This window comes from Pygocentrus nattereri, chromosome 15 (genome assembly GCF_015220715.1).
Source record: "Pygocentrus nattereri isolate fPygNat1 chromosome 15, fPygNat1.pri, whole genome shotgun sequence".
Classification (NCBI taxonomy): Eukaryota; Metazoa; Chordata; class Actinopteri; order Characiformes; family Serrasalmidae; genus Pygocentrus; species Pygocentrus nattereri.
Window position 1 is genome coordinate 8329497 of NC_051225.1, and position 24248 is coordinate 8353744.

The following is a 24248-nucleotide window of genomic DNA, read 5'->3' on the forward strand; positions in this document are numbered from 1 at the left end:
AAAAAACACACTCTCCATCAATCTGAAGAATCTACTCATCAGTATATAGTGTTTCTGGGTAGCTGAAGTTTAACAGAGTCAGTTTAATCCCTTAAATGGTCAGGGCCCACCGGCAGGCCCAAAGCTTTATTACACAGTTCTATAATCTAAGACTTGCTCAGCCAGTTTGTAGCTCAGCAAGTCCCTGTAGTTGCTGAATAATAAGGCTTAGTATGTATTAAGCCTGGTCATTTATTTCTCCCAATATGTCAAAAAAATAAATGATACCAGAGTTCACCTTCAAGTAAGTCCTCAACTAATGAGGGTGCTAATAGAGCTAAATAGTAAAAAAGAAAGATCAACCATGTCTCTAACCCTTTGTGTGGGACCTTCCTTTAATTTTAGAAAGTAGAAGGATGTATACTGAAAAAGAAAAACAAAGAAAACATATCAGTGTCTCTGTTTTTCTACAGTAAGTGGATTTTGGGCAGCAGCATGCTAGTGTTACTGAGTGCTGATTGCTTAGCATTACTTCTACTGAGTGCTGATTGTTTAGCAGTACTTCTACGGAGTGCTGATTGTTTAGCATTACTTCTACTGAGTGCTGATTGTTTAGCAGTACTTCTATTGAGTGCTGATTGTTTAGCAGTACTTCTATTGAGTGCTGATTGTTTAGCATTACTTCTACTGAGTGCTCATTGTTTGGCATTACTGCTACTGAGTGCTGATATTTAGCATTACTTCTACTGAGTGCTGATTGTTTAGCAGTACTGCTACTGAGTGCTGATATTTAGTATTACTTCTACTGAGTGCTGATTGTCTAGCATTACTTCTACTGAGTGCTGATTGCTTACCAGTAGTGCTACTGAGTGCTGATTGTTTACCAGTAGTGCTACTGAGTGCTGATTGTTTAACAGTACTACTGCTGAGTGCTGATTGTTTACCAGTAGTGCTACTGAGTGCTGATTGTCTAGCATTACTTCTACTGAATGCTAATTATTTAGCATTACTTCTACTGAGTGCTGATTGTTTAGCAGTACTGCTACTGAGAGCTTAGTGGTTGGCATGTGGTTCTGAAATGCATTCCTTTGTGTGATGCTAAAGATTGTGCAACACCAGTGCTGTCGACTAAAACGGTAAGCCACAGCTGTATCTTAATTTCAGACGAGATCTGTTTTTTTTGGCTTTGTGTTTTTCCCTTCTCCATGGTTAACCCTTCATTATTCCTTACAGGTACTTGAATATTAAAATTAGTTGTAATGTACATAAATAAAGTGAAAATTAGGCTACGGAACAATACATGAAAACTATTAGCTATCAATCTTGTTAACTAGTGGAATGTTGCATGTAGTTTTAGCAGCATGATAAATAGCTGGTAAGACTGAACCTCATCTGCGACCATCCAACATCCATGGCTAGAGCAACAGTATCACTTTTCAAATAACGCTGCACAATTCATCCTCATCATTGTGCATTTTTCTATTTTATTACATAACCTATGTAGGAAAATTCTAGTTTATATAATAGGGAAGACATCATAAAGCAATAAAGGCCTAAAATAATAAGGGAAGCTTTAACAAACATATTCTGTGAATAGGAATTAGAAAGAGCTTGGACCGGAAGATGTACAATATCTGTAGGCAGTGGATCAAGCCAGTCAATCAAACAGAGGAAATTAAAGAAATGCATTGTGGATTCTTGCCGATTCTCATTAAAAGTGAGTCATATTCAAGTTTGCCTGGAACGCTTAACACTAAGTGTTACATTAACAAGGTTTAAAGCTTTGTTCTGAATGTCATTACTCTTAGCAATTACAGTTACAGAGGCACTCTGTGTTGTGCTGGGGCCAGGAACAAGGCCAGGAACCTGCAGCTGTAATCAGAATATAGCTGTGATAACAGTTAACAGGTGAGTACCAGTTGATGTAGTTATGGTGCAAGAAGCCGGATGCAATGGAGTGCTTGAGCTGTCTCTTTCATTTACTTCGCAGATCAGTATATCTACTATTGTGTGACATCCAGGCAATTTTCTGGAGATGTAATTAATAAGATTGATTAAAGCCATCAATGGGGTTATTTGAGGAGCAGCAGAGCAAATGATGGATGGCATGTCTTGGAGTTATAGACCTAAATATACAGGCCTACAGTGCAAAAGTTAGAGACCACCTTTTATCTGTTTCACTTACAGTCAAGCAGACATTGTACATAAGATGATCCACTTGCATAAGCGAGAGGAAAGTCAGAGTTTACAACTGTGCATGGCCTGATAGACCAACACCACTGTCACCATCAGATAAACAGCACTTTCAAAGCTTTCATCTTTGAGAAAGAGGAGAAAATCAAGCTGCTTCAGATCTGAAAACATCCACAGGTGTTTCTGTCCATCCTTCCACTGTGAGAAGACTACTTAGTGATTTGGGCCTGAAAGGATGTATAGCTGTTAATAAGCCTTTAACGAGAAAAGGAAACAGACAAAAAAGAAGAACATTTGCAAATCAAAGACGCTGCTTCATTCTCAGAACACTGGACTGACCACCCCAGGGTCCAGACCTCAACATCAGTGATGTGTGTAGGATTAACTGAATGGTGAGAAACAGGAAATGCAACCAACTTCTAAGACTGACCTTTGAAGGTGTGGAAAAGTATCCCTGCAGATTTCTTTAACAAATAAATTTCTCCATAAAACACTGGAACCTAAGGGCAGACATAACAATACTGAAAAGGTATATATATTCAATATTATTATATTATAAGATTTATATTATGAGTATTATATTTAGCTGTTGAGGCTTACATGACAGAATTGATTACTATGGGCTTTTTCGTATGTGTGCATTACCTATTGTATAGTTTATGTGTTAAATACTAAATAAGTTATATGTCCTAAATAAACAAGGACACAAAAATAATTCACAATAAAAAAATAAATGTTCACTCCAGTGTCTTTCAAGTAGCTACATAAATGACACATCACTTGCTGCTGGCTAGTGCTATACACATTCTACTACGTTGCTTCTAGGCAACATAAACACAACATTTCTCACAGCATAAAAATCATTTTATGATACTGAATTTTTAAACATAAACTCAAACAGATGTAAATTATATTTTTGTGTATGGATGAAAAATTGCTTTTCTGACGGAAAGGAAGGAGATGTGTATTATCCATAAGCATCCCAAACAACACAAATGCCTTGTGACCAAGTATAAGCCGTTCCCTGGTTTAGTCAAACATTTTTCATAATGATTAATCCTTCTATTATTAAATGTACAGTATAAATCGTTGTTAAATATGTTACATGCAACGTGAGGTTTGTTACTCTAAGGCAACACTGCACAACAGAGAGTTAAATAAATGCGTTTGCACAGCATGTATGTATAAAAATGTAAGATTCAGCTCAATCTCCTACATACATACAATGAAATGCTTAGCTGAATGCAGACTGCATGCACAATCATGCACACACACACACACACACACACACACACACACACACACACACACACACACACACACACACACACACACACTGCTTGTGAACTTGTGAAGACTTCCATTGGTTTCTATTGACTTTCGTATTATTGTTGCCAAGTAATACTACACCTACACTCAGACCTAACCTTAACCTCAGTATTGACAAGGCAATTTTTCTGTCCTTTTAGTTTTTCCCAAAAAAAAATTATATATGAAATATATATATATATAGAATTTGTGGTGGAAACAACATGTTCAAGCGTGTGCCAGCAAAATCTCCTCACTTGAGCAAAATTGTCATGTCCTGTCATTGTGAGGATATGTAGTCCTCACAAGGGTAGCAAGACATATACGCACACACACACACACACACACACACACACACAGCTATAGATACACTCACAATCTCCCTCACACATAGCAAAGTTCAAAGGTCTGCTTGCCTGCAACTACGCTTTCCTTGCTGATCTCAGGCCTGAGGGAAAAATCAATTACAGCACAGCTGGTGTACAAGAGCCCTGAGTCTACACACCATCTGAAGGTATCTCATGGGCCATGGAGAGCAGGCAAAGGTAACGGCTGGGTTGGATCGTCTCTACTTTTTGCCTGGAGTATGAATCTCCCACGGCTGGACTAATGAGCTTTTTACAGTAAAGTGAAACACGGCAGGATGAAAGGAGGACTCCCCCGTAATGAAGCAGGAGATGTCTCAGAGTCAAAGAGCCAGCTGATTTCATGCAGCGAGAGCTTTAGCATGTCTAGACAGTCAATCCATGGATCATGGAAAAGGGATTACACAGAAAATCTACATGTCTGTGCTATCTTCTCTGTTATTTGACATGTCTCCATTCCATTATTATTCGGCCTGTGCTTTTCAGATCCTTCAAGTATCGCTGTTGTCGGAGCAAAACCCCCTAACTCCATTTTTGCCGTTTTTCAGTTTTTAACATGATTTGAAAATGCCTGTTGTCCTTTACATCATGACGAATGGACCAAAACTAATGGCCCAAAATTATTTGGAAAAAAGATTGACTTACATTAAAAGTAAAGAAGGTATTTTCCTACTCCTGTAAAGTTACCATTTTGGAGATTTTGAAGTTTTGTTTCGACAGCAATTATATGTAATCATACAGCACAAATGTAAATGTGTTTTGATGTACAGCATCACAAAACAACAGAATCCAGCACTGGATGACTATATTAGAGAACAACTTTATCAGAAAAAGCACGATTGGGTTATTTGAAGAAATAAAATACATAATGATTTGCCATTTATTTTCATGGTAAAACAGCACAAGTTTTGTTATTCCTTTAAGTAGATAGGAGCAGGAATGCTATTACTGAGGTGGCTCTAAGTTGAGCCAGTTATAGAAGGCCATCCACTCTGGAATTCTTACTGTCAGACTTGTCAGCTATCACTTTAATTACAGGTTAAACTAATCCAGCTAGAACAGGGCCTTGGACAAATCGACATAATGTCCCTCAAAAAAAAAAGAGTCCCTCAAGGCCACATACTCGGCCCCCTCTTATTCTCAAGTGAACATCAAATCTGCTGATGACACTGCTGTTAAGGGGCTGCTGTCCAGTCAGGATGCATCAACATACAGGTAACAAGTCAACCTACTATTTGACTGGTGTTTAGACTGTAAACCCTTCCTGTGCAGCATTTCTCTTCACATATAGTACAGGCATGATATTCGGATTAAGTTGTCTGGCTAACTCAGAAATCCTTTGTGAATACCACTCTTTAAGAGAAAGCAGACAGGCCACCAGCACCTTTACTGAGGAAGATCAGCCACCAAGAAAAGGGTCAGAAAGTTCAAGTATCTGTGGACAGACACTTCTGAGGACATCTTGTTCACAAACAGTAGTGAGGAGGAGCACCATACTACCCCCTCTTTTGAAGCAGATTTAAAATATCAAACCTCTCCCAGAAGTCTTCAGCTTTTAAAGAAACACTGAAGAAAACATCTTCATGAATAAACACACAATTTCTGACTGCACAGCCCTTCAAAAGGTACTGAAATGGGACCAGCTAATAACTGACTCACCACACTCATCTCCAACATCTGCGGCAGTGGAAGTGCATAGTATCCTTTCAAGATCTATTATCTTTACAACGCTGGACAGATACACACTAGCGCATATGGTTAAGTACCCGTCACTTAAGCAACATGTTTTACCACTAAACTTTCACTTTTCTCCTCCTGAATTCACAACTAGCCGCTTTACCCTCTTACCCCTGCACTGCCACTTGAAAGGCATTTTCAACTGTCTTCATTTATTTAATTTAAATTTTAATGAGCCATTTGCACTTTATATACTTTATAATGCACTTTAATGTTTAATGTCTATTTGCATAGTTTAATCTCTTAGTACCCTCAGAATTTGCACCGTTTAATATTCAGAGTCTTCATATTAACACCAGAATTCAAATAATGAAATAGCCCACACTTCTTCTTACAAATGCAATTACCAGTCAAAAGTTTAGAATCTGAATTTCTTCATTTATTTCAATAAACAGACAGTGAGAAATAGTTACTACAATTTACTGTGGCATAATTTAATATTACAAAAAAAAACAACAAAATGAAAAAAAAAACACACTGTCCTGCTGCCCAAAACCTGTTTGCTGTAAAAAAAAAGGAAATATATAGGTGACGTTTCTTTGCTTTTTCACTTAAATACATCCTTCTACTCTTATATATGTTTTACTTAAATACATCCTTCTAAAATTAAGTAGAAGTTCTGGGCAAATGATTAGAAACTATTTTAACTTTTTGTTTTTAGCCATTTAGCTCCATTTACCCCCTTTCACTGAGGACTTGCACAGGTGCCCTCTGGCGTTTTTCAATCCTGTTTTTGATATAACAAGGGGAATAGGAAGTAGCCAGACTCCTCATAAACCGGCTCTGATAATCCTTCTTAACGTTGGCATAATATTGGCAATTATATATCACATATGATATCATTTGACTTATAAAGCAGTGCAGTTTTCCTGTTTATCATTTTCATGATGCCTTGTTGAAATGTGTTTGCACTCATCTTTATTTAATATGACTTTAAAAAGGCAAGTAATCTAAACGTAATGAGATTACATTACTTTAATACAATAATCCGCTGGATTAGGGTCCATATTAAATTTCTTGACATGCAATCAGTAATCTGTACCAGGATACATCTTTAAAGTAACCCTCCCACTCCTGTAAACACATAGGCAATGAGGCAAAAGTGCAAAAGAGCAGCTCTGCCCCTTTGATCCTATTACAGCTAATGCTGTCCTAAACAGGCATTTTCCAGCAGAAATGAATGAGTGCGGCACCCTGGCATAGAATGAGAGTGGCACTCTTGGCTAATTCCCTCACAAAATGGAGAGGCTTACCCATCAGCCGAGGCAGTGCCAGACCAACCGCGCCAGTGCTTGAGCTGAAAACACCTGTAGGCACTGCATGGGAGAAGTACATGAAAACAGCCTTAGTCATTCAGCCGTGACCCAGAGGGCAGCAGCCTGACATCGACTTTCCATGCAGGGCCACACTCCTCAGTGCGTAGTGCACTTTCTGGGGGCCCGAAGGGAGGTGTTTCATTTCACACTGGTCAGATTTATGCTTTCAATTTCACCAGCTGCCAGGGCATTTGTAAACGAGGGGGCCAAATAAAATGTAAACAGCCCCCCCTTCTCTAATAAATGAGACCTCAAATGCAATCAACAATTTCACGGCCATGGATCTTCCAGGCTTTCCGCTGGGCCCAGAGTCTGCTCAGTGGAATCTAATAAAGAACCAAAAGGAAGGAGAGGGGAGAGGGATCGATATCATGAGCAAGGATTTTCTCAGGAAGTGCACAGAAATTGAAATGATATGCTATCACACGGCGCTTCTGAGCTCAAACGTTAATAATTAAAAATGTAAACGCTCCTGACAGCGACAGACAGCGCCCACTTGCTATGCGCTAGCTGTCTGAAGCAGGCCACCTCTGTCTTCTCCTGACTGTCAGCACTCTGCGCTGCAGCGTCACCGAGAGCCATTAAAGAGCCTCATGTCCACTTCTTCCCTACCACGGAGACAACAGTGTCTACCGCACGACTCAGGGCTGATTTGATGTGTGGTGACTCAAACAGGGGCCTCTCGGGATGCAAATGCACTTTGCATAGGGCTTTTTAGATAAAAAGGAACGTTCAGAGGAGAGTAGGACAACAAAAAACTTTTTCACTGCCTTTCATCTTAGCATTTGTATTCTATTTCAGACCTTTCATTACTGACCTTAAAACTTGCGTACATACTTGGTGTAGACTGCTGAAACTTTGGGAACATACAGGGTACAGCGCAGTACAGCTTGACATGAAGAGTCATTTAGAGCTTCAAAAGTCTTAATCACAAGGACATCCACTGTAGCTGTCTGCCCAAGTGTGAAACTGAAGCCTGATCCTGACCTGTCCAGACGAGCCACCAAATTTTTGTCATGACCTGTCTAGGGGTTTTACAATGGTCAATTTCATAAAGAAGACAAAAGAGAGACATTGAGCATTTAAAGAGATCAAGACGTGGTATTTTCTTTTCTATTGCTGCTCTTTTGTATGCCATGCAGGACAACTTCGAAGTGGGCATGCGCCAAAACAGCAAACATAACCAGCCTAGCAAGACTTTAAGATCTGACCTCACACAACCAACAGGTGGAAAACTTGAAACCCAAACTCGGCCGGAACCAACTGTGTTATGGCTACATCTGTGACAGACATCTCACTGAAGAGATGACGTGCCAGCCTTCCTGCTATTACAATTCATAATAGCATCACAAGCTCTCCCATCTATATGACCAGCGTACTTATTTTCTGATGTAACGACCAGGTAATAATGTGAAGAAGCTCCTGATTCATTTGAAACTTTAAACAGTTCCCCTTTTGAATCTTTAGCGAGTGCTCTTTTTATTTCATGCAGAAACAGGTAGCAAGAGTGTAAAACAAAACAGAACCATGAAGCCCCTGAAGGGATTATGGTGCACCTTAGATACTATGTGGTAAGCACCAGATACTATCATGTGTGCACCAGATACTTTTAGGTTCACACTAGATACTACGTGGTGAGCACCTGATACTTTCAGGTGTGCACCATGTACTATTTGGTGCACTTCAGATACTTTGTGGTGAGCACCTGAGAGTGGACACCTGACCGTATCTGGCACACATCTAATAGTATCTGGCACACACTTGATAGTATCTGGTGCTCACCACATAGTGTATGGTATGCACCACACAATACCTGGTGCTCACCTAATAGTATCTAGTGTGCACCTGTTAGTATCTGATGAGCACTTGACAGTATCTGATGTACACCTGATAGTATCTGATGAACACTTGATAATATCTGATGTGCACCTGACAGAATCCGCTGCACCCCTGTTAGTATCTGATGTGCATCTAATAGTATCTGGTGTGTACCTGATAGTACTGGGTTCTCACCACATAGCAACCAGATTTTTAAGAACTTTATTTAAGAAAATACACCACATCTTTCAGGAGCTCTGTAGAAAAAAAAACAACACTGATATTGCATGTGATTAAAACCAGCTCAAAATCCTGACACTTGTTGGCTCTGGTCAGGGAGCTGACCTCTAACCTGTAATAATACTCTCACACCTGCACCACACTACCCCCATGTCAATGTCACTGCTGTGCTGAGAATGAACCACCCCCCAAATAATATGTGGTCAACAGCGGTCCTGTGCTCAGAAACTGACCGAAGATAAATGAGGTAGAAGGGGGCTAATAAATCGGACATGTCAGCAGATTGGCTGTTATATAAGAGTAGTACACTGTACACCTATTCAGTGGACCTATAAGGTAGACAGACCGCATAAAGCGACCAGTGGCTGGAAGTATGAGGGAGTGGCTTCTAATAAAATGACTGGTGAGTGCAAACATGCATGAAGACACACAGCCCTTCACTGTGTCTTGTGTACCAATTATCTGGCAACATGGGGATCTGCTGGACAAGCAGAGTTGGGCATTCTGACAGAGAGAAAGGGAGGAAGCTCCTCTGGCTACATCCCTAGGACTGGACACATGGAGAGCACTCATTCAGAGCCATTCAGAATAGTATACAAACGCTGATATTTCCACTTGCCACAAAAGAATTTACTGAAATTTGCTACACCCACAAATGCACTGTATGCCAGTAAAAATGCAGAAAAAAATCTTTGTTTTGCTTTTTTGAGTTATTAATTTAATCCCTTTTCACACTAGCCCTAATGCAAATTCTACTTGTTTCATCTTGGAGGTCCCTCAGTTGAAATATGCAATATTTTTTCTTCAGTATCATTCATGGAATATATTTTGATGGAAACAAAACCAAAACCAGAACTGAACTGGATTTTCATCTTTACGTGTGAGTAAGAAAGTCAAGTGTTTTTTGTTTTGTTAAATGTTATTTTTACTGTAGCAGTTGTACAGGACTGTTTGATATGAGGAAAGCCCCTCCCCTGTCATTCCTCATTACGCACTAGCAGCTCAACACAACAAGTCACACATAAAGAGCCAGCAGTGTCCTAGTTAGTTGATTTCTTGTCTATTGTCAGAATGGTCACTAGGGGGCCTGCAGAAAGAGACTACAAAGCATGGATATACACACCTAGATGCCGCATTGGCTCCAGCCAGGCACATCAACAGCACCACACTTTTTGGGGTGGTTAACATCGCTGCTGGAATGCACTTAGTACCATTACAGAGTGGAAAGATACTGTCTTATAAATTATACTATTTCAAGAATATTGCATTCAGGAAGTGGGATAGGATTATATAACGGAGGGAATGCAGCTATCCATGCTCATGCCTGGGTGATGCATATTGTGTGATGTTTATGTGTGGATATGGCCGTTTGGTTGGTGAAGCACAACCTGTTGACGTGATTGTTTTTCCTTATTTCATTTAACAGTCTATTCAGGAGATCTTAACTTTATGTAAGAGTTTTTTACTTACAAAGATGGTTAATGCTTTGTAGCGGCAAGTTACAGCATTCTTTGATCCATGTAGATATTCATAATAGATTAACGTTAGCAGTTTGCCAGCTTTTTTTTTTTTTATTTTCCCGTTCCACCTTAAATGGTGCAGCTTCAGGCACCAGCATGTAACTGCTGCACCACTTAAGGTGGAACGGGAAAACTGGAAAAAGAAGCTGGCGAATACGAAACCAACTTTAGCTTCGTCCTTCTTACCGTGTTTTGGGGGTTTATGTTATTTTTATATGCATTAAAATTAGAAGTGATTCACACATTAAGGGGTTGGTGATGTGTATATGATTGTGTTTCTCGCACTAAACTCAGTTTTTAATGTCAGGTGCAGAGGAAATACTTTTCTTGGACAACTAATTATCTAATTAAGCCTCATCTGTGTCTGAGGATTATAACCAAACAAACTTACTGAAAATTGTTTGAGTAATTAGGAAGTTATGGCCGATTAAATCCTGAGACGCATCATCTCTCAATACACGTGAACTTGTTCACAAGCAGATGTATCGCCTCAGATAGTGAACAACAGACGATACGGCATGTAGGTATGTATATCTATGCTACAAAGCTATGGATGAATGTGCCACCCTGTTAACGTTAGCTTACGCGTCCTGTTACTGATGACTGTCGTCACCATAATGGCTCCGGAAAGCTGGGAATAGTTTTTTCAATTGACTGTGTTTTATGGATTGTAGCTGGCAGTAGATCTGTTGGGAGCTGGAACAGACAACGAGGACTGAACAATGGTGCACAAATCAGATACAGTTCCGATTCCTCTCATGCTGCGTTTTGCTCTGAATAAATCTTGGTAAATGTAGCCACGCACTGGATGTTCCCAAGTGAACAAGACACTTACAACAAATGCCCTTCCAGAGCAGTGATGAAAATGAATAGCTGAACATGAACAATGCAGGGATTCTCCACAGACCTCACTGTCTCAGCTTGCCCCGCTGAGTTCTTGTCATTTCTTTTCTGTGGCACCTGAAAGCTCAGGCTGTCATAACATAGAGCACTAAGACCCCCTTGTCAGAGAACTAAATGCCAGCACTTCTCAGATCAAATACTGTTTTGATCAATTAAACACAGCCTGTGAAATGCTAGCTGTGGGATTCTCCTGCCACGCCAGATCGTCAGAGCTGAAGCTGGGGGAAAAGGAAGAAACATGGTGGATTCTCGCAGTGGGCGCCGGCCACCCGGGGATGTAGACAAGAAATAAACGAGGACAACCAAAGTCCACACGCATCGATACGGTTTCGATGTTCCTCCATTTTAAGGAGCCTAGGATGATGGAGAGATTTGGGCGCAACCCAAGATTGATGCCGCTTAATGTCGCAGACCACTTGGGCATGTTTGATCAATAGAAGCCATTCAGTTATTGACAGCTGGGAGATTTACTTCGAAGCCCCAGTGGCAGGAGGCTATGTACACGGAGACTTTCTCTTGATTGTGAACTGTAAGAACCTTAAAACTTCACTGGATCAGTGGAACCAGCAGGACTTCACAATTGCACATTTGTAGGAATTCCCACAGTTAGCTTATAAAGGGGGCACCTCAAGACCCCACCATAGGCTTAACTCGTTCACACACCTCAGATCAGAGAAAATCAGAAAAACTCAGAGTGTCTGGCCCATTCTGAGATAAAACCGTGTTTAAATGGTATCAGACATCTTGCTGCGGTGCCCTGCACGCCGGAGGCTGAGGGCAAGTGTTGGCCTGGCTCCAGGAGTTCACTGTTCAGATGGTTCATTGCTGGAGGTTAGAGAAGGCACTGCTGTAAGCTTAAGGCAGACAGGCCGAGGGTGCTGTTGACAGGGCTAGTGCAACAACTCACAGAGCGTTGCAGAAGCTAATGAGCAGAGGTGTCACAACATTTCAGGCTGTTGCGCCTCACTTCTGACAGGCCCTCTGTTCTGTACGTGGCGTTGGGGGGGTTAAGCTTGCTCGCTCTCATCACCGACTCGAATCCATATGTGTGTGCGTGAGTTGCAGGGGGAGGTGGGCCGCAATGAGACAGAGCAAAAGAGATAGAGGGTGAGAGATAGATACAGATGCAACATGACAGAAAGGATTTGAAGTGATTTAGGCAACAAAACTGAAAACAGGCAAGAATTCTGGCAAATTCTTTTGAATAGAGCAATTTCAAATTGACAGGAAAGTAGCCAGTACTTTTGCAATATGATATGCGCATTTGTCTAAATTTTCACTAACATAACCAAACTGGATCCTTGTTTTAAACTTTAACATACATTAATGTAACACGATTTTATGCCAAGTATATTTAGACTATTTGTAAAGGTCTATTCATCATGAAATATTTATACTAGAGCAAATATTTGAATGTTCTGTACGAACAAAGAAAGCTCTAGATATATTTCATACATATTTAATGATTAGATAGTTCTTTTAAATCCCATTCTTATTTATTTTTATTATTACTACAGTTTTTTAATATTATTATTATTTAATAAATGACACCAGAAGTATCACAAGGAAACGGGGAAAAAAACATCACTGATAAACATTATTATTATAGCAAGCAGCATCCCTGCTGAAAAAGATCCTTTAGAAACCGTTGCGATTAAAACTTTATGGGAATTGGCTTAGAGGTTTACAGTACAGACCACTTGTTTCTTGTAGAATACCTGTAGGAAACCATCAAAAGGCATTTATAATCAGCCACTGGTCACATGTTAAGCCATCAGGATCCTTTACACTGTGATATCAACCGATTAAAATCCAAAACAAATTAACCATCAGGTACCAACAGAAACATTTAATGGTTTCCATGTTTTTTTCAGTATGAAGAAAATGCTATTCCAAGGGATCTTGCCCAATCTGGCAACCTAGAACAGGTTGTTTAAGTGACACTTTTTAATCCGCATTTAACCCGTCCGTGAAGTGGGACACCACATACACACTAGCGAGCAGTGAGAACACTTGCCCGGAGCAGTGGGCAGCCCTATCCATGGCACCCAGGGAGCAATTGGGGGTTAAGTGTCTTACTCAAGGACACCTCAGTCATGGACACTGGGGATCGAACTGGCAACCTTCCGGTCACAGGGCCAGTTCCCTAACTCCGACTGCCCACTGAGACTGAATGTGTCAGTGAAGAGTGGCGCAGTAAAACTCAAACATCATGACAAAACGTCAGGCTAAGAAAAATGAAAGAAAGAGTAAAGGTATATGTGCACTAGAAAACCTAATTACTGAGCTAAAATCCTGCTCTCTATGGGATTTCACCAAACGGCCTTAATCCAAACAAGCTCCGTGTTTTAGATTCTATATTCTCTGGTAAGCTGGAGACTAAAAGACTAATGGTGAAAACTAGAAAACTATTAGAGATTTTAAGATGCTCACAAACCACTTTTAAACCCAAGCAAGTGCTAAACTTTGCTGTATTAGCCTTAAAACCTGGTGCCGTTTTAACAGATTTGCTAACCGGCACAATCTCATTTAATAAATGTAGTTAAGAGCATGACAGCTAGCAACCCAGAGCAGAGGGAAAAGCATTTTGCCTGCACTGAGCAACTAAAACTGACATTAGCCACGTTTACATGCAGCCTAATAATCTGTTAATAATCCGACTAATAGCTCAATAAGAATACAATACGCCCATGGAAACGCTTTAATTGGAATAGTCTAGTCCGATTGAGGACATTCAGAATACAATTTCCATCTGACTGAATGAGGCGGGTAATCCTGTAAATAATCTGTTAAATAAAAGAATAATGACCGTGTAAACACACGTATCCGATTACATTTCCAATGCTCTGTATGCTCTGCGCATATTCGTTCGCATCATAGTGAAAGTTTCTAATGTTCAACATGGAGAGAGCTGAAACTGGTTTGCAGAACAGACGAAGTTTAGCTTTAAGCTGTAAAAGACAGTGGTGGGACAACCGTCCAGCTTATGCGTCTCGGCACACGTCTTCCTCTCAGCCTTCTTTAATAAGGACATGTGAGATATATTTTCCTGAGTCTGACATATTTTTAATTAAAATCAATTAAAACCAAAAGCGTGACAGATGAAAACGCATCTCACTCTGACTAGACCTCATGTGATATTCGCTGTCATGGTAACGGCTACTCTAATTGGTACGCCATGCATGCGCGTCATTTTGGATCGGGTGACTTGTAGTGAGCATGTAAACAGATTTTTCATCAGATTGTTGAATAGAGTGAGTTTAAACACTTCAGTCTTAATCTGTAATCGGAATGTATTCAATCGGATTTGCAAACATCTTTGCATGTAAACACAGCCAACTTCGTCTCACAAGAGCTCTAATACAGACAGTGAGGAAAAAAGTCTTGATGGCCCAACCTTTGACTATTTCTAAGATATCATTGTGGCTTTGACAGGCCAGGAGGATTTGACTGACATGAAAGAAGGTTAAGCAGAATCGCTGTGTTAATGTGACATGCAGGCAAATGATCTTACTCTCTTTAGATGTGCGTTACTGGTAACTCGCTATTTTTTAGCTTCATAAACAAAATTTCACCTTCTGTCAGACTGATAAAACCAAAGCATTGCTTTAATTGCATTAAATATTCACTGCATCCCTAATTTACACATTAGAAATGTACATTTTAACATGCAGCTTGCATTTTGCAAATGGTGTGAGAAATAGTTTTGATATGACAGCGACAAAATATTATCGCCCTCTTCTTTTTTTTATTCAAAAACAATCTACTTGCATTTCTTATTACCATTGCAGGCCAATAGCATCTCCTGGCTTAGAACAATGCAAGCTGCATGGTAGGCTTAGGGCTGGAGAAAGTCCAGTCTCCACAAGCCCGCTTAAAACCCCACAAAAACCTGGTTGGGAGTCAGTCCGCACAGCCTGTGATAACAGACCAGAAAGAGCAGGCTCGCAATATTTCTGCTCTTTATTGAGAAAGGGGAAAACGCCCCACAGAACCCATCATATCTGAGCCATTAGAGAGCTAATCACTGACTGGGTTCATTTGAGGTGCCTTTAAATGAGCTATCAGACAGCGCTGATTCGCTACTGGGCCAGTAATGTAGAGCAGATCCCCCGAGGAGGCCGGAGGGGGTACACTTCCCCTGCCTTCTCTACCTCTCATATTATTAATGACATACTTACAAGAAGGGAAGTCAAACCATTCCTCCTGTCAAAATCAATTAAGTTTTTAAGTAGCAAAAGGAAGAAAACTCAGATTACTTTGAGAAGGTTGTGTGTCCCGTTGTTTCACAATGTGTATGTGCTCCTGTATGTGCACTGAAAAATCCAATTTACTCTGTCAATTAGTTAAGACCTGCTTTGTGTCTGAAGTGTGCTCCTTTAGTTTTGCACTGGAGCAATGAAGCTAATGTTGCTAAGACCACCCCAGTTTGCACTGTGCAAACTACCTGCCAAAATGATCACACATTTACCTCAAACCATGTCAAGATGTGAAGGAATGTCAAATAGACTTGCTTATGTGGTTTCTGACTCTGTATGACATACTATTATCTATAAACAAGGACAAAATCCAAGCTTCGCCATGGCTGCTACTACTCTTGTTAGCAGGAGCTAATAATGCTAATTTCTGCTTAATGCCATGTGGGACTTCCTATAGTATGTTAGCAGTAAGCTAACACTATTTGGCTGTTCTAGATAAAACAATTGAACACAGACATTTGAAACCTGTAGACTGATTTATTTGAAGCTTGTAACAGAAATTAATATATAATTCACCTCATATGATACAATTTTATATTGACCCTTTCAGCAAAGCTCTGACCAGTGACAAACGGTGATGATCAGGGCTAAGCCTATTGGCCATATATGTGAAATTCAGTCAAAGAAAAAAAAAATCTACAGTACCGTTAATTTCTACTCGAATTTCAGTAGGTTTACTAAGTATACTAAGCTAAATAAGCTAATGTTGGTGCTCATCTGAAGCTTGTAAAAGACATTCTATATGTTTTATCTGTAGCTTATAACAAATATATTTATTATATGCATCAGTTTTACAGTGACTCTCAGTAAAGAGCTCTGGCACAGAACTGCCAGTATTTTCCATTTCTAACAACTGACTGAACCTTGGTTAGAATACTGCTCTCATTTGCAGTCAGTGATGTATCTATGAGTTTCAGAAGACCTAGAGTCATTTTTCTCACAAAATTGGTCCCACACACTTTCTAAACCGCCTCTCCTTCTGGCTCTGGAACCTACCCCAGTAGTCATTGGGCGGAAGGCAGGATACACCCTGGACACACAGAAAGGACCCAGGTTACCCAGCCAGGGAACCCAAACCCAGGCCTTTCTTGCTGTAAGGTCCCATACACTGAAAATTAAAACAGGATTGGATTCCACTATCACTTGTTAATTATGTTGGAAATGGTGGAATGTCACAAACATTCGCAAACAGGACAAAACAATACTGACTTATTGATTCTGTGAAACGGCAAAAATGTTTAATTTTACCCACATGCCAAACAGGATCAACCCCCTCATTCCCTTTCATGCATTTCAACTCTCAATGAAGCTTAAGTCAGTCTTCTTTTTTGAATTTTCCTGTTCTACCTTAAAAGGTGCAGAAACTAGATTTCATTCAGGCAACTCAGCTTCTTGTTCTAATTGTCCTGTTCCGCCTTAATAGGTACACACGCAATGCTGTGTGGGTGTTCTCTGTCTGAGGAGGGCAAAACAAAACGCCAACATTTTCACAAAGTTAACTAACATGTACATATGGCTAAGAAAACAAAAACACATAAACTTTGATTCCAATACACATAATAGGGTGTAATTTGCTGCTGTATTAAAGTAAGTGTATATATATATATATATATATATATATATATATATATATATATATATATATATATATATATATATATATACACGTGTGTGTAACTTTAATCTAAAGGCCAAGGCTTTAAGTCCAGCTACTGAAGTCCTAACCAATGAGAGAGCTTGCTTTGTTGATGTACAGAGATGCTGTATGTGTCAATCCTGTTTTTTGCTAGTTCAAGAATTTAAGCCTTTTGTTACCAAACAAAACCCAACAATGAAATGAGTATTACTACCAATATTGACAGATTTTTATACATCAAGCTGGAACTGGACAAAAATATTAAGCATTTTTAGTTACCAGAAATCACTAGGCCTAAAAGACTCTGAGTGTTCCTTCTGGTTGTCAGCTATGTGATGTCATTTTTTTAATAACAACATGTCATACATTGTCAGAAACCACATCAGCAAGATGACATGATGTCAGTCACATGCCTGATGTCAACCTTTGTAGCTTCAGTCATCTAGTAAAATGGACAAAAGCATGCAGTATAGTTAAATTCCGTACTAGCTACTAATTTTGTTTATATTTGTCCATTTTTTCACCAAACAACTCATTTAAGCCATTTTTTAGTCCTAGTGTACCGCTGTGCTTCTCTGTGTATGTATTTTTCTCATTCTTTCAGCATTTCATTTCCACTCACTATGAGATGAGTGTTTGTGATTTACTGCAGGAAGGTGCAGCCCGCAGTGCCTCGCTTACACCATCACGTGACCGTGGGTCGCTTCGCCGAGATAAGAGAGCCCCCACTGCCTCATTTCCAGCGCTCATCTCCAGGACAACACAGCCACCTGGCAGGCTGATAAGGGGCCGTAAAAAAACCAGGCACTGACTTCATAGGAAATCAATTTGTCCGTAGATATATGGTATATGTCGCAGCTTTATGAATCATTTCTGCCCCTCTGTAGGAAGACGACCACGCAGAGATGACAACTCACCAGACTCATCAGTGCTGCAGTCCCACAGCAGAGGAACACTGTTGTTTCTGCCTTCTCCTGGCTAAAAGAGTCGGGGAAATTCCTGAAACTCTCCATAAAGAGAGGGGGCAGTCGTGGGCTGGAGGTTAGGGAACTGCCCCTGTGACTGGAAGGTTGCTGGTATGATCCCTAGCACCGACAGTCCATGACTGAGGTGTCCTTGAGCAAGACACCTAACCCCCAATTGCTCCCCAGGCACTGTGGATAGCACTGCTCTGGGTGTGTGTGTGCTCACTAGTGTGTATGTGGTGTTTCACTTCATAGATGGGTTAATTGCGGAGGTGAAATTTCCCCGTTTGTGGGATTACAAAGTGTCTCTTAATCTTAAAAATTTACCAGCCTCATAGAGATGATTTTAAACTTTCACAGAGGCCTTTGCAGAGTGGAGCCCATAAAGGCTCATTAATCTTTATGTTTACCCTGCCAGAACTCCTCATTCTCATGCAGAGCTGCTGACCAAGCCGTCCTTTAGCCGTCATTGTCAATAGAAGTTATAGGTGGAAGGTGGAGTCACACTATCGGCAGCATCCTGATTGCTGTATCACAACATCAAGGTGGTGAAGAGTCTGACTGCATTTACCTTCTTGTCTTTATCTCCCAATTGCCTAATTGTGAGCTAAATAGGTATACCCCTTTGCATAACAGCTACTAACCTGATAAGGCCCGTACTGAAAACACCCAAAGAAAAACTGTCCAATTAGGACTTTTTTCTGTGGTGTCTAGGTAGCCACAGCCAAACAAACTCTCCCATTGGTTAGGCCTTCAGGACCTGGAAGGCCTCACATGCCCAATTCACCATTATCAGTGAATTCAAACAATATTTCAATTTACAATGGGTACAATTTCTTGGGAAAGAGAAATCTGACCGCACAAGCCATGGTCAAACCAGGTATTGCTCTAGTGTTAGAAATGGAAAACAGCAGCAGCTCTATGTCTGGAATCTTTACAGAAAGAGTGACTTTAAAACTACCAAAAGTATTACAAGGAAACAAAGAGGTGAGCTTCAGCGTCGATAAGGTGCTCTTGGACTCCTAGCTATAGATGACTATGGTATTGTTGGGTACACACCCTTAGCCCAGAGGTCTTCAACCTGGACCAATGTGGACCTCAAATCTAGTTTCTGGTCTTGTATTTTGGAGTCACTAGGAGGGATAACATTAGGTGACCACTCAGCATCATCAGCTACATCAGCAGTCCAATTAACTACCATTTCATACAAAATGCAGAACTGGAAACTGATTCAAGATCTATATTTGCCACTTGAAGGCTTAGAGATCATCGTTTTTCAAATCTGATAATATCCTGCGTTTGGTGAGCCTCAGCTTAGGTGGAGGGCTTCAGCGCATGCTGAGTGATGCACATCACGTTGTTTACACAAGGGACTAAACTGAAATGGCAGAACACTGCAGAGGTGGAGATGATGTTTCTGACCACAGAAAAGCAGTCTTGCTGCCTGTATCTCAGCTTTTTTAGATCCAGATCACAATATGACAAGATTGAGATTATTTACACTGTGCAACAATTACACAATTTACCAAGACACATTGGAGACACATTACTATCAGATGGACAGACAGACTACTATCTAATCAGTATATATATATATATATAATATAGTAATATATATATATATATATATAAACATATATATAAAATAGTAGCAAAAAAAAATGCAAAAAAATAGGGCCAGTGTAAAATTGTGTTATAACACAATATGTGTGTGTGTGTGTGTGTGTGTGTATATATATAAGTTAATAGGCATAATGTGAAGCAGAGTAAGCTAAATTACACCAATGCATAATGAATAAGGTAACTTATTAATAATGATTAATAATTGCTACGAACAATACTTCAACCAAGCAATGTACTTCATTAACAGTAGGATGCAGTTGCCAAGCAACATACGAAACACACCGCACTTCATTAACAGCAGGATGCAGTGGCCAAGCAACTTAATAAACACACTTTATGAAAAGCACAGCAATACTTTAATAACTTGGCTCATTAATACAGAATTCAGCTCTCATATGCGTGTATTTTGAGATTAGAACGTGGCTCAGCCAATCAGATTTAGTATCAGTATAAGTTTATATCATTAATTGCGCTTCTCTGAGTCGTTTATTAGATATTTCACTCAGGTTTCTTGCATCAAGATCAACTTTAGCTCTGATGGTGAGATAGAAACACCCTTCGACACGGCCGCCTCTCACGAGGAAGCAAACAAATATGGAAAAAGAAACGTTTCTCATCTCCAGTGCTCTCTGCCCTCTTCCTGAGCTGCAGCACTGCTTCTCTCGCTGTTTTTTTTCTACTTTCTCTCCAGAACTCTATTCCCTTTCTCATTGTTGCTCTCTGATCCCCTCTCCCCGCCGGCTTGTTGTTATTTGGCACTGAGGTTGTATGGAAATTGCTGTGCGCTGCAGAGATGGGGGTGAAAGCAGCCCTGTGGCTCTCCAGCCCTTTTCTCTGCTAAAATTCACTTCATCGCCTCTGCCGGAGCATCATCGGCTTTCTGCTCCTTTAACTGCTCATTCTCTCTCTCCGGTGCACACACTTAGATCTTACACACAGGTTCTCTACTATTTTCTCTCTCCTATTAAAAAAAGACTAATAACAGAAAGGAAATCAAGTGACAAACGAAATGTTAATATAACAGACCCACAGCGGAAGGAGAGAAAGAGTTAAATGGAGAAAGAAAAAAAAGAGGGGAGCAGAGGAAGAAAAAAAAGAAAGAGGAGGAAGGAAAGAAAAAAAGGAAGAAAGAGCCAGAAGAAGAGTGACAGCAAAAAGAGAGAAAGATGAATAGAGAGGGAGAAGCAGAGGAAGAAAAGAGGAAAAGGAAACAAGGTAGAGGGGAAAAGGAAGAGAGCAGGAGAGAGAACAAGGAGAATGAACGACTGGCCTTCATACATATGAAACCATGAGGAGAAGAGTGGTGAGTTTACGCTGGGCTCATGAGTTCTGGATGAAGAAGTGAAAATTGATCCCTCAGTGTTCTGACCAGCGCACTGCCCGGCTCCTCTGCACTGACATCAGTCCGCCTAATTGAGTTTGAAAGATTCATGAAGGCAGCCCTATTAATAACTGTGCCCTGTAACCCCTGGGCTTCCAGAGCTGTGGAGCTGTGAGGTTCCCTCTGCTGGGAGCGGCTGCTGGAGGAGATTCTGCACTCAGTGCGTGGCATGTCATGTGACTGATGGCTGTTCAAGCCTCCTGGTCCTCCTCTTATTAGTGATGGGCGTTCCGGGTTTTTCCAGTGAGTCAGATCAATCCTCTTAGCTCACAGATAAGAAGCAGATAAGATTCGGCTCCCAAACGGCTCTTCATTCCATGGCTTTCTCGTTCCCCAAAGTTAGCACTGTTATCTATCGTTAAATTTGAATAAAACCTTAGTCTACCTAATTAATTCATTAATAAAAATTACAATATTTATTATTGAAAAATCCAATAAGCCAGTAGTTTGTGTTTGCATTCTGGCAGCCCAAATTATTATTGGTCTTATAAAAGACCAATTTATGCTTCTGTGTTTAATTAACACAGAGTCTATATTGTAGCTACATCACTGGGAGTACTTATACACCCACTTATTGCTCACCACTCAGGACCTCTGTATTTTTTCTGAGGTGTACATAATAAAAGTTGCAAAATAATTGCCTAAAATAACTAACTTTGATGCTGCAAAGATATTGTACAGATTGCTAAGATAACCAACGTTCACATCTGAACACCAGTTTGCTGCTTTACCCTGGTTGGAGTGAATGATCACTTCTACATAATCTTTACTCAACGTTTTGCTTCAACCAACTGGACAGGCAGCTGAATCCACCCAAGTGTGATACAGGTAACTAGAATTGTGGTCAAATTCCTAGTGAGCTATCCTGATGCCGGTATTGCATTCAATTCATTTCCTCCTGACAAATCATGGTTGTGGCTGCACATATTCACGCAGTACTGAAACAATGTTAGAAAGGTCAATATGTCTCAGTATGTGCAAATGCTATAGGCTAAAAAATACAATATAAATGAAAACGCAGACTTACTTTGCTCTGCTTTTAACATTAGCTCAGCTATAGTCGCTTTTCTCGCATCTCCAGCCGGAAACCTTTCCTCGGAAGTAGAACAGTTTCTTGTAAAATGTCTCAACCTTCGACTTTTTACGTGGCTAAAGTCAGCTTCTCATTTGCCAGCTTCTCGTTCAAATTTTCTCATCCCACCTTAAATATAAAATATAAAAACCAAAATATAACTGCTGCACCATTTAAGGTGGAACAGGAAAATTCAAACAAGAAGGTGACTTCAGCTTTGTGACTTTTTAGTGTTTGACTGTTTTTCGTTGCAGATTAAATGTATCAGGAAACCAGCTGAGTGCAAATAAGTGCATTCGTCTCCAAATTATCCATGTTCAACTTAAAGATGAGACTGCTGTCTGTGTTGCTATGGTGACCATTAGTCTGTACGCCAGCCTTCAGGGTTAAAGGATGAATTAGCAGTTATACGTTAACTCCAGACCTGTTATTGTGTTAGAATGACCAGCAGAGCTTTATTTTACTGCAAAAAATACTAGTTGGTTTCACTTGAGTGAATTATCCAGCTAGTTAGTTAGCTAGCTAATATTGACTGGATGGGGTTAATGCATGTCCCCAAAACCCCCTAGCAAGAGAAAGGAGAGAGAAACACAGGAAGAGACAAAGAAAGACAAAGAGAGAGAGAGAGAGAGAGAGAGAGAGAGAGAGAACTTACATTGCTCAAAAACTCCTTCATTATATCTTTATGACTCGTCCCCTTCGGCCAGTACAGTTAACCAAATGAACAAAACCATCTAATACGCTGCCCTATTTCTTCTCTGACCCAGACTAGATCTGTGTGAAACAGCTGCGCATAAGCACCAGTCATTTCCCCTGAAGGCTCAGTAAAACTGATGGATAACATCTGCATTTTTCACTCAGTTGTCTCCGAGTGCTGGTGGGCTGCTGATTTCCGCAGACATTCTTCTACAGAACGATAGCAGCCCCTCAGGTAACTGAATCCGGTTTCTGCTCAAACTGAATTTGTTGACCCCGGTTCGATAAATAGTGACTGCGGGTTAATGTACCTTCCACTGTGAAGTAACAAGTACAGACAAAGTCAGGCGAAGGAAGGAGCAGCCTCAGTTTTAATGGCCCATTCTTTACCTTTGGCACACCACTGAGGCTGCTGCCTGCTTTACTCAAAATCAAGAGGAACCTTATTACATATACAGTCATATTCCACTTATTAAATTACCTACCAACATAGCTACTATGTACAAGGTAAATAAAGGTGTTAAAAAAAATAAGTATTTCAGTGTCCAGTCTTTGCTTTTAATTCAGCTTCTGTTCTTTTTCGGAGACTTGCTTTCAGTGTTGCACAGAAACCTGCAGGGGTATTTTTCCACACTTCTGAAATTCAGTCTCAGAAGTTAGTTGCATTTTCTGCTTCAGGATCTAAGTAATTCCAAACACATTTAGTAATGTTGTGTAATGTTAGGAAACACGATGAAGCAGGATACAAAAGCAAGTCCATGGATTTCTTAAAAATCCATGACACAAAGGTGACACAGCAAAGACTGAACAAAAGGGTGAAACAAAGAAAACAACAGACAGAGGGACATGAAGAAACTAGAAAACAAGTGAGAGATAACTAAAACAGGGCCTGAGGGAACGAAACACCAAGCAAACATAAAGAACACATGTATGGGTATAAACACACATGGAACAGACCAGAAACACCTGGGACTAATGAGAGGTCAGGGCTGTAGACCACAGACAGGTGAGACAGATAACAAGAAGGCACATGGAACAAGAAAGCAAAGGCCAAAACAGAGAAAGACAAAGACAAGGCAAAGCAGGATGCTTCATGTTGAGGTCTGGACAGTGGAGTGGACAGTTTATTACATGTTTATTCTAGTGGCTTCTTTGTTGACTTTCATCAGTAAGTTCTTCTTGACAGCTACACGTCCTTTCAGACCCATAGTGCTAAGTTTGATGCTTGAGTAATGCT

General features: G+C 40.3%; 1 protein-coding gene across 1 annotated transcript in view; it reads right to left on the reverse strand.

The window, feature by feature from the left end:
- The window catches only part of ncanb (neurocan b), a 235380-nt gene that overhangs the window by 55519 nt on the left and 155613 nt on the right, over positions 1-24248 (reverse strand). The window lies entirely within an intron of this gene.